Source organism: Hoplias malabaricus, chromosome 4 (assembly GCF_029633855.1).
Source record: "Hoplias malabaricus isolate fHopMal1 chromosome 4, fHopMal1.hap1, whole genome shotgun sequence".
In the NCBI taxonomy this organism is placed as follows: domain Eukaryota; kingdom Metazoa; phylum Chordata; class Actinopteri; order Characiformes; family Erythrinidae; genus Hoplias; species Hoplias malabaricus.
In genome coordinates this window covers 53,049,612-53,061,814 of record NC_089803.1, presented here as the reverse complement: position 1 = coordinate 53,061,814, position 12,203 = coordinate 53,049,612, and the positions used below count along the sequence as shown (strand labels likewise).

At 34.8% G+C, this 12,203-nt stretch overlaps 2 long non-coding RNA genes across 2 annotated transcripts; both read left to right on the top strand.

Annotated features, from left to right (window-relative positions):
* Nucleotides 1-5,518: 5,518 nt before the first annotated feature.
* On the top strand, nucleotides 5,519-6,459 carry LOC136693759 (uncharacterized). Its single transcript, XR_010802105.1, has 3 exons — nucleotides 5,519-5,560; nucleotides 5,677-5,757; nucleotides 6,058-6,459. It is a non-coding gene; the product is annotated as an uncharacterized lncRNA (long non-coding RNA).
* Nucleotides 6,460-8,853: 2,394 nt separating this feature from the next.
* Nucleotides 8,854-11,433, top strand: LOC136695750 (uncharacterized). The gene is made up of 4 exons (XR_010802350.1): nucleotides 8,854-9,080; nucleotides 10,482-10,534; nucleotides 10,651-10,731; nucleotides 11,032-11,433. It is a non-coding gene; the product is annotated as an uncharacterized lncRNA (long non-coding RNA).
* Nucleotides 11,434-12,203: the final 770 nt, after the last annotated feature.

Here is a 12,203-nt window from a genome sequence, read left to right as displayed (position 1 = left end):
TTCCTCTAGAATTTTTTTCAGTAGCTGTGGCAGGCACCCACAACCCCCCAACACTTATGGAGGTTTATTTTGTGCAAAACCCCTGGGCACCTGTGACAGTGAGATTTGTAGTTGTAGAAAATAGTCACACATGTGTATCAGTAATTTGAAGTCACAGAGAAAACCACTTAAGGAGTTGCAAACCTGTAGATATTTGTTTCCTCTCCCACAAGTACAGCTTAACAGTTACACCTTCACAAACTCTTACCCAGCAGCTCAACATAACTTCAAGAATGCTGTGTTTTAGTTGCACCAATTGGCTTGGGTAGATTGGAACAATGCTTTATATGAACTGATATATACAAAGAAATACTTAATAAATATGTTTGTTTACTTTGCAGGTGGAGCATACGGAGACCCCCTAAAAAGTTTTGTTTTTTGATGTTGATGATAATAATAAACATTTTAAAATTCATTAAGCTTACACTGATTTTGCCTCAGTATATTTTTATCATAGCTGCTTAGTTTCATTATTGAAATAAACCACCATAGCAAATCTGAGTGATTTGGAGAAAGGTTTTTTTATTTTTTTTACAAATGGGAATGTTTGAGGCCTGTTAAGGGGATTCACATAACTATACTGAGAAAAAATAATGGAATGTTAATAGGAACATTATTTGAAATAAAATTTCAACTTCTGACACTGCACTGGTGACTGTTCCTCTTATCTGACACAAGGTGTAAAAAAAACCAACACAACAAAATAAATGCTCCACTGCAGTGCACAATAGATGTTATAGTGTATACATTCTACTAACTTGCAATTAGTGAATAAGGAAGAAAAAGAGAACTATCATGTTAAGGTAGCATTCAGGGGAAAGATGAATCTTGAAATATCAAGAAAAATTGACTTTTTTTCACTTTCAGGGAACATTTCCAAAGCAGAGTTTCCACAACCATAATTGAATGTTAAGCAAATGTTTTTATGTTGCACATAATCAGAACAAATCAAAGACAATGTTCCTAGAATGTAAAATTGTCAAACAGAGAAACAGAGACTACCTTATGTAATGCATAACATGAGATGTGTTGCTACTTGTCTTGGACAATGTCCTAGATCCACAATGGCCCTTTACAGACAAACAGTCTCTGTTTCTGGGAATGTCTGCTCCAGCTTTCTTTAAATGAATCCTGTGGAAACACCAACATTTTGCATACACCTACTGTATGTACACCTCTGGCAAAAGTTATGTCTCTCATGAGTCAGACAACTTAATTTTTACATTGAAAGTAATTTTTTTGGATTATAACTATTGCTGTTGTTTTGTGTGTATATACTTACATTCTGCAAAATATTGACAGTTGGTCAATAAAAATATTTTAAAACCTGTTAAAAAAGCTGCTCAAATTATTGCCTACCCCACCATTACTTCATTCAAACAGCTACATGTTCTTTCTGAGCAATTTCAATAAACATTCAAAAGCTATTGAAATGTATTCTCAAAAATGCATCATCATGGGCCATTAATTGTTAAATTGACCAAAATAAGAGGTGTAGTATGTCATGTGGGTGGCACTTGTTCAAATAAAACTTGTTTAGAAACAATATCATAAAAGGTTCAAAAGCTATTGAAATTTATTTTCAAAAACCCATCACCACTGCCCAGCAATGGTTAAATTGACCAAAATAAAAGGTGTAGTATGTCATGTGGGTTGCACTTTATCAAATACAACTTGTTTTGAAACAATTTCATAAAAGGTTCAAAAGCTATTGAAATTTGTAATGATAAATGTATCACCACGGGCCAGAAATAGTTAAATTTGCCAAAATAAGACGTGTAGTATGTCATGTGGGTGGCACTTGATCAAATAAAATTTGTTTTGAAACCATATCATCAAAGGTTCAAAAGCTATTGAAATTTATAATGAAAAATGTATCACCACGGGCCAGTAATGGTTAAATTTACCAAAATAACAGGTGTAGTATGTCATGTGGGTTGCACTTGATCAAATACAATTTGTTTAGAAACCATATCATCAAAGGTTCAAAAGCTATTGAAATTTATAATGAAAAATGTATCACCACGGGCCAGTAAGGGTTAAATTTACCAAAATAACAGGTGTAGTATGTCATGTGGGTGGCATTTTATCAAATACAACTTGTTTTGAAACAATATCATAAAAGGTTCAAAAGCTATTGAAATTTGTAATGAAAAATGTATCACCACGGGCCAGAAATAGTTAAATTTACCAAAATAACAAGTGTAGTACGTCATGTGGGTGGCACTTGATCAAATACAACTTGTTTTGAAACAATATCATCAAAGGTTCAAAATCTATTGAAATTTGTAATGAAAAATGTATCACCACGGGCCAGAAATAGTTAAATTTACCAAAATAACAGGTGTAGTACATCATGTGGGTGGCACTTGATCAAATACAGTTTGTTTTGAAACCATATCATCAAAGGTTCAAAAGCTATTGAAATTTATAATGAAAAATGTATCACCACAGGCCAGTAAGGGTTAAATTTACCAAAATAACAGGTGTAGTACGTCATGTGGGTGGCACTTGATCACATACAATTTGTTTAAAAACAATATCATCAAAGGTTCAAAATCTATTGAAATGTATAATGAAAAATGTATCACCACGGGCCAGTAATGGTTAAATTTATCAAGGTAGGAGATGTAGCATACATCATGTGTGAGGTTCGTCACCTTCGTTTTTACTGTGTAGTGTAGTTTGTAAACGGTCCCTTAGCTCTCGCGGAGATGGCGGCAGCCCATAGAAAACAATATATTTCGTGTTTTTTAAATGGCAAACATTTCTGACATAAACTGAGTTGTAGTTGCTTGTCTTGCATCCCAAAAACAATACTTTGCAAGTATTAAGTCATTTGCATGCACCGTTTGAGAGCTATTGAAGAAAGAAATCTGAATATGCGAATATGAAACCAACTTCAACAAATCTTCAACGTTAACAGATGTTTATGTTTAGCAGCCTGAATTTGCACATAGGGGACCTGCAGACAACCCTACAATGTACTCATTTTAAAAATTGTTACCAATAAATTGGTAAACTTCTATCATGTGTTTAAACCTTTATTTAAATGTACTGATACTTTTACAAGTCATGTGTGGGTAAAAATGAATATATAAAAGACTTAACCAAAACTAGTTGTACATAATTTCACTGTGACACATAGACAATCTGCAACTACTTTATTAATAAATAAATATAGTATAACACTCATATGACTACCACCGCGACCCTGAAATGGAGAAGCGGAGAAGAAAATGATGATGATGATGATGACTCATATGACTAAGATCTAAAATGACATGTTATTTGAAAGTCAACTACTAGCTTTAGTTTGCTAAGATATGCTTAATTTCGTTTAATTAATTTTTATTGTAAATGAATTGCTAGTGTAAATAGTCTTCAAAACATAGAGTTAAAATCTCTCATGGTGTACAAAGTAGCATCCACGATACACATATACAACCTTTACTTTTGTCAGATTTGCCTTAGATGAATGTGAATTAATTTTATATGCAATTGTCCACGTTTCCACTGAGATGGTCTTGGCCCCAATGTGTCTGCATAGAATTGATATATGACCTTTTCCTCGTGCAACATTTTTCCAAAATACTCCCGAGCTGCTGTGGCAATATTTATGACAGTAGCATGATGGTTCCTCATATGTCTTTTCACAATATTATGTATTATTTAAGTTGATGGAGAATGACAAATACTTTTCAAATATACAAATGCCAAAATTCTTTTAGAAATGTTTGCAAAAACTCTCATGAAGTTTGGAGTAAAGATGTGAGTTATTTTCTGCATGAGTTGAATGGCCTCACTTCTCCCTTCATTACTCTATAGAGTGTTAGTTAGAATGGGTGTCTGTTAGGTGATGTGACAGATCTGTGCAGTTTGTGTTCTCGGGTGCAGAAAGCTGTTCAGTGGTGTTGTGTTAGTTTAGAAAATATTAATTGGCTGGCATCATAGTTCTTGGCGAAAGTACATGTCCACCATCCTGAGGCTAGGGACATTGTAGGTGAATGAAGGAAGGTCTCTGTACAATAAAAGTGATTTTAGATCTGTACGTCACATGATGCACCACCAAAACAAATTATTATTATAAAAGAAATTAAAAATAAGCTGCTCCGGTTTCACTCAAAGGTGTCCGTAAGTGTGAGTCACTGTGTCTGTGTTGCCCTGTGAAAGACTGGTGCACCCTCCAGGGTGTATATCAGCCTTGCACCCAATGATTCCAGGTAGGCTCTGGACACGCCGCAACCCTGAACTGGATAAGCGCTTACAGAGAATGAATGAATGAATGAATGAATGAATGAATGAACGAATGAATGAATGAATGAAAAAAAAACTAAGGCACATCTTAGTTTAAACTAAACTCGTTTACTTGTAAGTCTGTTCTTTTATAACAAAACTTAGTAGAAGTATCAGTACATATTAATAAAGGCTTAAAAACATGACAACAAGTAATGTTGGTTACAATGTTTAAACTAGAATATGTTGTAGGGTGGTCTGCAGGTCCTTTACATGCACATGTAGACTGCTAAAAATAACTATCTAACACAGAGGAATTATTTCAAGTTTATAATAATTTTACTTAAAAAAAAAAGAAAAAAAAGAACAGAAACCACAAAATTGTTCACCAAAATACTTTAAAATCAGATCAAATACAAAGCATATTTAGAAAAGAATGATAAATTATAGCACGTAATGCTCTTAAAATAAGACATCCATTCATTATCTGTAACCCTTATCCAGTTCAGGGTCGCTGTGGGTCCGGAGCCTACCCAGAATCACTGAGTGCAAGGTGGGAACACACCCTGTAGGGGGCGCCAGTCCTTCACAGGGCCTATCATAAACATAATAAGATAATTCCACACACACTACAATGAAATTGATCTTTTACGTCATGTGAATTTGAAACTGCTTAAATTTGACGTTAAAGGCAGATATTGATACTCAATGTAAATTACATGAATGTGGCCTCAGGGGAAGTCTATGTTCTGTTTACTGTACAAATGCCACCTGTAGGAGGTGAAATAAGCTTAAAACAACAAACATGTCTTAGAATTTAAACTTAGAACTTAAACAAGTGACTAATTTTCACATCATCTGTGTTTTTCTGCAGGGTTCACGAACATGCTCCTTACTTCTGTAAATGATTCAAGTTTCTTAAAGTGTACCCAGACCTTCCCGTGCCGTCGGGTGCCTGCTGTAGTGAACCCCGCTATTTTGATTAATAATGCTTCGCAATGACAAACGATCTGACATTTTTGTGTAACACAGTATTTGTAGTTCATTTTCGGTTTTTACCAGGATATACTAAATGTACTTTAGGGAATTTCGGGAGGGTTGGAGTTGTGAGCAAAATTCCACTTAATATCCAGTGACACCCTCATGACACTAATGTACCGCTTCTACCAGTAAACTGATATTTGCAATAAGTGGTCTTTCAAGTAATATTTGAATATTTATTTCTTTTCCAGATTAAAGAGAGCTTTTCCCACACTCACATTTTCTACTGGGTCACAGTTCTCAGGTTGTATTTGGTTCAGAATTGTATTGATGTGATTTTATAAAATAACTACAAAGATAATAACAATAATATATAGTTTGTATGATTTATATTAATATTATATAATGTTTTACATATAGGTCACTTGCCAAAGGAAGATGGGAGTCTACATCCCACTATCCGTAATTTATGTTAAGGGCTTTATGAACGTGGTGTACAAGGTAGGTTTTCTAACATATTACTTAAACAAACAAAGTATGGGACTAACATTCAGGAAATATTGTAATGTGTCTGTCATTCATTACATAGAAACTTATACACACCTCTGTGTAAATGTCATGAGGCCTCTAAAACACAACTGCTGCTCTAATAGGCTAATCTTTTTCTATCGGAAATCCTTTTGAAATGATCTTGAATGTATCTATATTACAGTGCTTCTACAATGCTCAAATGTAAGGGAGTCCACAGTAATATAAATGGATAAATGTTTTGTAAACATTTTTTTCCTCATTTTTTTCCAGATGTACTCATCTGAATTCTGATAAAGGGGGCAGCAAGCTTGAGGATTTGAGTCTTCAGATTGGGCACGTTGTGATGTTATCATTAAAACCTCCCACAACATTAACTGAACCAACTGTCAGAGACGTTTATACATTGTTATTAAACGTTTAAAATGTTTGGGGTAAGCTAAATAAACCCAGTGGTGTAAAATATGCTTTTATAACCTAGCTGAACCAGAGTTACACAGTGGAGAACACCTGAAGATGATGCCTTTACACTGATACACCGTTTACTCAGTTGATTGATTCAGTTGGAGAATGCTAAATGAAACACAGTCAATTCAGAACTTATATAATGTCAAACCCAATCTGTGTGTATGACAATATCTGAGACCTGTTAATTTTTAATAAAATATTCAGATTTGCAACATATAAATACCTTGAAGTTGTGCTTTTTTAATAACTTCATTAACATGAGCATAATTGATAAGACACTTTACCTGTGTAAGCTACTGCACTTGTATAGTTTCAAAATAAATGTTTCATTAATTACAGTTTTTATTTAGTTATCAGAGAGTGTATCTGACGGGATTGTTCCTGCTTTCAAAATCAACACCATTTACAAGGTTGAAGATCTTTGGCTATTTTGAATCAGTGTACCGAAAGGGTGAGCAAAACCTGGTGAGCTGGTGCTCAGAGTGGACAGAGTGCCCAACTCCAGACTCCAGGGCATTCACATCTCAGAGGATCTCACATGGTCCACTAACACTACTGCACTAGAGAAGAACACAGCAATGTTTATTTTTCACTGAGGGCTCTGACTGCCTCAACTGACTTTTTCAGAGCATTGTTCAATGCACCTGGCAACTTCTATGATCTCATGTTCAGTTCTCAGGGATTAATATATTCATCCCTGTGTTTGATTAGTTTAGACTGTGTGTATATTCCATACTTTTATGCTGCTACTATGCACATTCTACTTCAGTTGCTGCGAGAAATTTTATAAAACTACAAACCGGATTCCAAAAAAGTTGGGACTCCAAACAAATTGTGAATAAAAACTGAATGCAATGATGTGGAGATGGCAAATGTAAATATTTTATTCAGAATAGAACATAGATGACAGATCAAAAGTTTAATCTGAGTAAATGTAACATTTTAAAGGAAAAATATGTTGATTCAAAATTTCATGGCATCAACAAATCCCAAAAAAGTTGGAACAACGGCATTTTTTACCACTGTGTGGCATCCCCCCTTCTTCTTACAACACTCAACAGACGTCTGGGGACAGAGGAGACCAGTTTCTCAAGTTTAGAAATAGGAATTGGTGATCCTCTTACCATCTTGGCTTCAGAGAGACACTGACACTCTGAGAAGCTCTTTTTACACCCAGTCATGTTGTCAATTGACCTAATTAGTGTTAATTGGTCTTCCAGCTCTTTGTTATATGCTCAGTTTCCTTTTTCCAGCCACTTATTGCTACTTGTCCCAACTTTTTTGGGATTTGTTGACACTGTGAAATTTTGAATAAACATATTTTTCCTTTAAAATGTTACATTTACTCAGATTAAACTTTTGATCTGTCATCTATGTTCTATTATGAATAACATATTGACATTTGCCATCTCCACATCATTGCATTCAGTTTTTATTCACAATTTGTTTAGTGTCCCAACTTTTTTGGAATCCGGTTTGTATAACTAACTGCTGTTTTTACACATGTATGTTTATAATCAATTGTATTTCTAATTATTACAGCATCTAGTAAAGAAGCTTTATATTTTATTTCGTCTTGGCCCAATGACAATTAAAAACATTTTATGTATTCAACCAGCAGGTGGCGTTGGGTCTGCACCTTCTGTGACACTGGTGGGCGTGTCGGATAGGAGCGGATCCTCAGCAGAGACATTCGATTCATTTCATAGAGCCGATTCTTTTAAACAGTTTGTTGCTGCCTGTGGTTAATTGAACGTCCAGTCGATTTAATTTTGAGTGCTGCGAACTCATGAATTGATTGTTTATTGACATTATGTAGATGCATTCAATTCGACTGCCTTTTGGATCGGTTAGACCCGTTCACTTGAAGAAAAGATTAAAAAGAAAATGTATTGTTCACGAATCGTATGGCATAAGTCTGATTCAAAGAGATGGGAATCTATGGAGTCGAAACTACAATTTAATCTCAGATATAAGTCTCAATTCTAAAGATATTTGAATTTGACTGATTTTCCAAAAACAAAATGTATATATACTTCAGTCTCTGCATGGAAGGGAAAAAACACCCTGACTGCAGAAGCTTCCCCACGCGAGTCATATCTCTCCCCTGAGAGCGAGGAGATGGCGGACCACTGTAGACCCACTGAGGGCAAAGTTGGAGGTCCACTAGTGTGCACAGCGTTTTCTGGGCGGACCACTGGTGATTAAACAGAATTTTAGACAAAATGCCACATTTTGGCACTTTTCCATTCACAGTCCCATTTACATTTTTTTCCTTCATTAGCTTCTTTTATCCTTTTTTATCCTGTTATTCTTCATAAATAAGATTAGAAAATAATTTTATTCCAGCAGTGTCAACATTTTCAGCATAATCATTTTATATCAGGCTTATACTCATTATTATATCTCTCATAGTTGTTGGAAATATTTGTATTAGTTTGTTTTCCAGAATAAAAGTCTCTGTGAATTTTAATATCTGTTTAAGGAGATTAATAATGAGTTACATCTTGTACAGGAAGTAATCTGAGTGGTCCGATGGTGGACCAGCAGTGGTCTACAGTCAGTGGTGTGACAGACTTTTTAGGCTATTGGACCGATATATTCTCTCTCTCTCTCTCTCTCTCTCTCTCTCTCTCTCTCTCTCTCTCTCTCTCTCTCTCTCTTTGTGGAAAAAGCGAAAGTGAAATTATGTGATTCAGTTTCGATATGATTGGTCCAGATTTCATTTTCCGTGAAGTTGCAATATTAGTGCTGTTTGGGTCGTTTTCACAGTCAGTGAACGTCAGTGAAAGAACCACTACGTTGTAAGGATGGCTTATGTTGTTGGGGTATGTATGAGTTTTACAGTAACTTTTATAATCTAAGATGATGAAACTGATTAACGGTGTAACTGTGTTCCGGTTAAACACGTTTAGTTTCCCCACTAGAGAATTGTAAGCAGTGATTAATTATGTAACTTAAATAATGGGAGTTGAACAGATGAAGTAGTAGTTGCTCAAACCGATCTCTGTGCGTTTGGACGGCTTTTCACAAGGTGAAGTAATCTGTGGTGTCAATTTGGAAACATGAACATTTGTCAAGTTAAGTTTAACTCAGGGTTTACCCCCTCTTTTTGCTCCCAGACTGCATCCTGAACTTTTTAAAATAACAAATTCTATATCGTAATAAAACAGAGAAAATGTTACAATCACAGATTTGTTATCAAAGTGTACCAGACGTTTCCTCGTCGCGAGCGCATGTGAGTAAAATAGCTGGATTCAATTCAATAGAGAGGTAAGGGACCGTTAGTAAAGTGTGGATATTGTTTTTAAACGTGAAATATTTAGGAGATTAGGCGTGTGGTGGTGAATTGATATCTGCTAATAAAGTAATAAATAAATAAATAAACAGTACAAGTGAAAGTAAATAACTTACATTAACACATCTTCAACTTTAACAGATGTTTATGTTTAGCAGCCTAAATGTGCACATAGGGGACCTGCAGACAACCCTACGCATTAAACAAGGAACGTCCCTGGACGTTCAAAATAGGTCTAAAAGTAGTCTGTCCGTCAAGGACATATTTTAAAAGTCAATGGACGTCCAAAATCCATCTTAATAAGTTAGTTAAGTGATGACCAATCGATAACGTCAGTGGACGTCCAAAACGCGTTTTATACAAGTAATTTATTTCGGGACCAATTAATAACGTCAATGGACGTCTAAAATACGTCTAATAGTCGTCTTTTCAATGTCTGTGTTTGGACGTCTTTTCAACTTTCATTTTCAACCTTAAGAGAACGTTGGTTAGACGGCAGCCATTACGTTATTTCAACGTTGAATCAACGGCTAATTGTTTACTGGGTACAATGTACTCTTTTTAAAAATTGTTATCAATAAATTGGTAAACCTCTATCATAGGTTTAAACCTTTATTTAAACGTATTGATACTTTTACAGGTCATGTGTGGGTAAAAATGAATATATAAAAGACTTAACCAAAACTAGTTGTACATAATTCACTGTGACACATAGACAATCTGCAAGTATTTTATTAATAAATAAATATAGTATAACACTCATATGACTAAGATCTAAAAATGACATGTTATTTGAAAGTCAACTATTCCACTGAATATCCAGTGACACCCTCATTACACTAAACTAATGTACCACTTCTACCAGTAAACTGATATTAACTGCATTAAGTGGTCTGTGAAGTAATATTTCAATCTTTTTTTTCTTTTCCAGTTTAAAGAGACCTTTTCCCACACTCACATTTTCTACTGGGTCACAGTTCTCAGGTTGTATTTGGTTCAGAATTGTATTGATGTGATTTTATAAAATAACTACAAAGATAATAACAATAATATATAGTTTGTATGATTTATATTAATATTATATAATGTTTTACATATAGGTCACTTGCCAAAGGAAGATGGGAGTCTACATCCCACTATCCGTAATTTATGTTAAGGGCTTTATGAACGTGGTGTACAAGGTAGGTTTTCTAACATATTACTTAAACAAACAAAGTATGGGACTAACATTCAGGAAATATTGTAATGTGTCTGTCATTCATTACATAGAAACTTATACACACCTCTGTGTAAATGTCATGAGGCCTCTAAAACACAACTGCTGCTCTAATAGGCTAATCTTTTTCTATCGGAAATCCTTTTGAAATGATCTTGAATGTATCTATATTACAGTGCTTCTACAATGCTCAAATGTAAGGGAGTCCACAGTAATATAAATGGATAAATGTTTTGTAAACATTTTTTTCCTCATTTTTTTCCAGATGTACTCATCTGAATTCTGATAAAGGGGGCAGCAAGCTTGAGGATTTGAGTCTTCAGATTGGGCACGTTGTGATGTTATCATTAAAACCTCCCACAACATTAACTGAACCAACTGTCAGAGACGTTTATACATTGTTATTAAACGTTTAAAATGTTTGGGGTAAGCTAAATAAACCCAGTGGTGTAAAATATGCTTTTATAACCTAGCTGAACCAGAGTTACACAGTGGAGAACACCTGAAGATGATGCCTTTACACTGATACACCGTTTACTCAGTTGATTGATTCAGTTGGAGAATGCTAAATGAAACACAGTCAATTCAGAACTTATATAATGTCAAACCCAATCTGTGTGTATGACAATATCTGAGACCTGTTAATTTTTAATAAAATATTCAGATTTGCAACATATAAATACCTTGAAGTTGTGCTTTTTTAATAACTTCATTAACATGAGCATAATTGATAAGACACTTTACCTGTGTAAGCTACTGCACTTGTATAGTTTCAAAATAAATGTTTCATTAATTACAGTTTTTATTTAGTTATCAGAGAGTGTATCTGACGGGATTGTTCCTGCTTTCAAAATCAACACCATTTACAAGGTTGAAGATCTTTGGCTATTTTGAATCAGTGTACCGAAAGGGTGAGCAAAACCTGGTGAGCTGGTGCTCAGAGTGGACAGAGTGCCCAACTCCAGACTCCAGGGCATTCACATCTCAGAGGATCTCACATGGTCCACTAACACTACTGCACTAGTGAAGAACACAGCAATGTTTATTTTTCACTGAGGGCTCTGACTGCCTCAACTGACTTTTTCAGAGCATTGTTCAATGCACCTGGCAACTTCGATGATCTCATCTTCAGTTCTCAGGGATTAATATATTCATCCCTGTGTTCGATTAGTTTAGATTGTAGCTACATTCCATATTATTATGCTGCTACTATGCCCATTCTACCTCACTGTTTACTGCCAGATATTTTATAAAACTATAACTAACTGCTGTATTTACACATGTAGGTATTATAATCAATTGTATTTATTATTGTATTTCTAATTATCATAGTATCTAGTAAAGAAGCTGTAAATTTTATTTCGTTTTGGTGCAATGACAATTAAAAAAATTTTATATATTCAACCAGCAGATGGCGTGGGTCTGCACCTTCGATTC